Genomic DNA, 5,674 nt, shown 5'->3' with positions numbered 1-5,674 from the left:
GTGCCATTTTTAACTACTAATTATTATTACCCCCTTGTCTTTCCAGTGTTCACCTTTAATCCTTTTCTTTCAAAGGCTTCTTTCCTTGTTGAAAAACTTTCTTGCAGTTCTTATGTGTCTGCTATAATGGCCAAATCACTAGCAAACTACAGTTCCCACAAATTTTCTTTTGTTCCTTAATTATGATGACAAAGTGTCTATAATTCTATAATGGCGAGGAACAGGAATGAACTCAGAGCAGATCCCTGGTGGAGGCCAACCTACGCAGGGAATGTCTGGATCTTGCCATATTTGTTCTGTACCGTGGTTTTTATCCCTTCATACAAACCATCACTAACCTTACCAACTTCTCAATGTGAAACACCAATAAACTAACCCTGATGGTTCACAAGCCTTTTCAAGATCCATAAAACATATAAACTTAATTATTTCGTTCCATATACTTCTCTTGGACTTGTCTGACTGTATTGATAATATCCACTGTGCTCCTTGCTTTCATAAACCCAAACTGATACTCATGCATATCTTTCAACTCTCAACCTTCCATCTACTATTCTTTCTAGTATCTTGAATACAGGGTCAAAACACTTCATTCCTCTGTAGTTCCCACAGTTTAACACGTCTTCTCTGTGTTTATACTATTTAATCATCCAACTATCTTCTCAGTACCCTGGCATTTCCTTTACATACCAGATCATTTCCAATATTGTGTGCATTCAGAATTTGCTAACATTTCCTAATGCCTTAATCATTTCCATTACTACCTGTGACTTTCCTGCAGACATATTTACCTTTTCTTTCTCTTATGGAATTCTCGACTTCATTTCTCTGATGTTTGCTATTGGTCCTTCTACTGAAAGAACATTTTCCAGGTTTTTTACACTTATTATTTCTGGTTAATAGTTGTATAAAATAGCCTTTTCATCTTCTCTTCACTTCCCCTCCCTCAATTAAGGTATTTACATTTACATCTTTATTCATTCCTACCGCTCCTACATTCTGCCGGTTGATTATCTTTACTCTCCCCGGTGTTCCCATCATCTCATACTGCTCTCTCCTGGTTTCTCCCTTTGCATTCTTTACCAATCTCTTTGTTTCCTTCCTTGTCCGTTTATATTCTCTCTCTCTCTCTCTCTCTCTCTCTCTCTCTCTCTCTCTCTCTCTCTTGTCAGGATGCCAGATGCCAGATAACTCCTGATCAATCAATCAATACACATGATATATATATATATATATATGTGTGTGTGTGTGTGTGTGTATATATATATATATATATATATAAAGAGAGAGAGAGAGAGAGAGAGAGAGGAGAGAGAGAGAGACCATATTAACATATAAAGTTTATATGATTATGTACATCGATTAATCAAAGAAGGAAAATAAAAACTAATGATGAAAGTAACGACCTACGGAGGCTACATAACAATGAGCAAGAATAACCACTGGTAGCAGTCATAACAACTTTAACGAAAGAATAAATTATTTTTTGAGTACTTTATGAATGACGTTGTCTCAAGGTTATTGTAGGAATTATTCTGAAACCGTTGTTTAAGGAGAGATTATTATTATTATTATTATTATTATTATTATTATTATTATTATTATTATTATTATTATTAGAACGGTTTCCAAAAATTGGGACCTAAAGACAATCAAATACCTTAAGAATGTCATTATTCAAGATATGGTAGCTCTTGCATTATTATTATTATTATTATTATTATTATTATTATTATTATTATTATTATTGGTAGTAGTAGTAGTAGTAGTAGTAGTAGTAGTAGTAGTAGTAGTAGTAGTATTACTCTAACGTTTTTCAAATATCCGTACTCAAATACTATCAAATACCTCAAGATAAGAATGTCATTATGTCAGATAGCTCTTGCATCAGAGAAGGTAGTACCAATCAATCATGTGTCGCGTTTGGACCCAAATCTTATGAATGAATTACTGAACTTCGTCAAATTCCTCAAAGAATTATAAAATCTAGGAGAGTTCTTAATGAGGTTTAAGTTGTCAAAAAAAAAAATTGCAGATTATGCATTTGATGTTAATAGAAAATAATTTATATCTACTCTATAAGAATAGATTGAAGATTTACTAAGTTTATTTGTTTCTTCTTGTGTGCTGTACAACATAAGAAAGTTGATCAAATAAGATTTTTCTAACACCATTATCCCTCCAACTAATCTGCCAAGATTTTTAGGTAAAAGAATACCTGACCAAATTGAACTAATAAGATAATTCCAACATCAGCCCCTAGACTAATCTGCTAAAATTTTCAAGTTAATGAATACCTGACAATCAGGTTCAACCAATAAAATAATTCTAACATCTACCCCTAAACTAATTTGCTGAGATTTTTAAGTAAAGGAATACCTGACCAAGTTAAACCAATAAGATAATTCTAACACCATCAGCCCTTAAACTAATCGACTAAGATTTTTAAGTAAAGGAATACCTGACAATCATTGTCGTAATATTATAAAAAGATACATAAATACTTCATAAAAACCATATCTCCGGTCTAATAAGGTTATTTAAAGATTTGTGCCAGATAGCAACTGCCGTTCTGGGCCGCAAAGTAATCGCACGTGGTAAAGTAATGCCATGTGAAGCGCTCGAGGCGGTCTGAGTGTGCAAAGGTGTGTGCTACTTTCCTTGTCGAAAAACCGCAAGATCTTCTCCCACGTAATGTGTTTCGACCATATTGGAGTCGTTTGCGTTCGTTAATCTGAGCGTAATGTAGGTGTGTGTGTGTGTGTGTGTGTGTGTGTGTGTGTGTGTGTGTGTGTGTTTGAGGTGAAGTGGCGTCCGTTTTATTTCTATCCAATGTTGTTTAACATGGTTTGTCTTATTTGGTTATGTTGGTTTTAATGTAATTTTCACAATGTCGCTTAGCGGGGTTTATCTTACTTGCTTATCTTGGTTTAAATGTAATTTTCACAATGTTGTTTAGCATGGTTTATCCTATTTTCTTATATTGATTATAATGTAATTTTCACAAAGTTTTTAGCATGCTTTATCTTACTTGCTTATCTTGGTTTTAATATAATTTTCACAATATTGTTTAGCATGGTTTATCTTATTTGGTTATCTTGATTTAATGTAATTCGCACAATGTTATTTAGCATGGTTTATCTTATTTGCTTATCTTGGTTTTGATGTAATTTTCACAATGTTGTTTAGCATGGTTTATCTAACTTGCTTATCTTGGTTTAAGTGTAATTTTGACAATGTTGTTTAGTATGGTTTATCTTATTTGCTTATCTTGGTTTTAATATAATTTTCACAATGTTGTTTAGCATGGTATATCTTATTTGCTTATCTTGGTTTTAATGTAATTTTCACAATGTTGTTTAGCATGGTTTATCTTATTTGCTTATCTTGGTTTTCATGTATTTTTCCCAATGTTGTTTAGCGTGGTTTATCTTACTTGGTTATCTTGGTTTAAATGTAATTTTGACAATGTTGTTTAGTATGGTTTATCTTATTTGCTTATCTTGGTTTTAATATAATTTTCACAATGTTATTTAGCAAGGTATATCTTATTTGGTTAACTTGGTTTTAATGTAATTTTCACAATGTTATTTAGCATGTAATTTTCACAGTGTTGTTTAGCGTGGTTTATCTTACTTTCTTATCTTGCTTTTAATGTAGTTTTCACAATGTTGTTTAGCATGGTTTACCTTATTTGCTTATCTTGGTTTTAATGTAATTTTCACAGTCTTGTTTAGCGTGGTTTATCTTATATGCTTATCTTGGTTTTAATGTAATTTTCAATGTTGTTTATCATGGTTTATCTTATTTTCTTATCTTGGTTTTAATGTAATTATCACAATGTTGTTTAGCATGGTTTATCTTATTTGCTTATCTGTGTCTTAATGTAATTTTCACAATGTTGTTTTGCATGGTTTATCTTATTTCCTTATCTGTGTTTTAATGTAATTTTCACTTTTGGTTTATTCAGTGATTTTCTTTTACTGTGTTCATTTTATGAAAATTATTTTTTAATGAAAATACGGTTTTGTAAGTATATGTAATTTATCATTTTATAATAAGTAGTGTATTTCTTTTTCTCTCTCTCTCTCTCTCTCTCTCTCTCTCTCTCTCTCTCTCTCTCTCTCTCTCTCTCTCTCTCTGTATATATATATATATATATATATATATATATATATATATATATATATATATATATATATATATATATATATCTATATATATAGATATATATATATATATCTATATATATAGATATATATATATATATATATATATATATATATATATATATATATATTGGTAACTTAAATGTCGACTGTGTAGTTCTGCTTCTGTTCTGAGGCATAAATTCTTATGTTCCTCCGTGTATTTTTCCTAAGGCTGACTGAATTAGACATGTTCTATTTTTGGCTCATCATTTGAATATATAAACTCTGTGACGGTTTTTCATTTTCATATATATATATATATATATATATATATATATATATATATATATATATATATATATTGCGTGTGTTGTACATAGAATACGAAAACTGGTGGTAAACGAAATAAGAACTTTAGTGAATTGCGATATTGTAAATACATTTTTCCTTCTGTTCAACAAAAATTATATTTTCCTGTCAGCCTTTTCATCTTTCTTTCCATCGTTATGTTTTGATAATTATATTCATTAAGTATAATACTCATAAAATTACCTTACTGTACTCGCTATCGCTCTCACCTACAGATAAAAGTGAATAATAATCTCTCTCCCTCTCTCTCTCTCTCTCTCTCTCTCTCTCTCATACAAATAAAAGCAAATAATCGTTCTCCCCCCCCTCTCTCTTTCTCTCTCTCTCTGACAGATAAAAGCGAAAGATAGTTACTCTCTCTCTCTCTCTCTCTCTCTCTCTCTCTCACACACACACACACAAATAAAAGAAAATGATAATCTTTCTCCCTCTCTCTCCGACAGATAAAAGTGAAAGATAATTACCCCTCTCTCTCTCTCTCTCTCTCTCTCTCTCTCTCTCTCTCTCTCATACAAATAAAAGCAAATAATATCTCTCTTTCTCTCTCTCTCTCTCTCTCTCTCTCTCATAAAAATAAAAGCAAATAATCTCTCTCTCTCTCTCTCTCTCTCTCTCTCTCTCACACACACACACACACACACAAACAAAAGCAAATAATAATCTTTTTCTCTCTCTCTCTCCGACAGATAAAAGCGAAAGATAATTACCTCTCTCTCTCTCTCTCTCTCTCTCTCTCTCTCTCTCTGCAGAAATCTTGAAGCACCAACCGACGTAAAAACTAAACCCCGCTATTTCCGCATTTGTTGTGTCCTTGTATAAAGTAAAGCACGATATACAATCAATATCTACCCCAGGGAACTCCCATATGTTTAGATTCAAACATTCCATTACCGTAATCTATACACAGCCAGCTTCACCCCTATTTATTCATTCCTTTTTTTCCAACGATAAAGAATAAATATTGGCAGAGATCGAGCGAAGTATGGGTTGTCCTGTACCACATATTCGCGCACATTCGCAAAGCTATGTTTATGCATACGTTCTGGTGTTGTTATGGGTGTGTATGTGTACTTATATGACTAGAGAATGTTCAACCAGATGGTTTTTACTCTATTTTTCATGTAGAAGGATTTTGTTTCAATATTTTATTTTCA

Source organism: Palaemon carinicauda, chromosome 1 (assembly GCF_036898095.1).
Source record: "Palaemon carinicauda isolate YSFRI2023 chromosome 1, ASM3689809v2, whole genome shotgun sequence".
NCBI classification, from domain to species: Eukaryota; Metazoa; Arthropoda; class Malacostraca; order Decapoda; family Palaemonidae; genus Palaemon; species Palaemon carinicauda.
The sequence above is the reverse complement of the archived record's forward strand: the minus strand, read 5'-3'. Positions refer to the sequence as shown.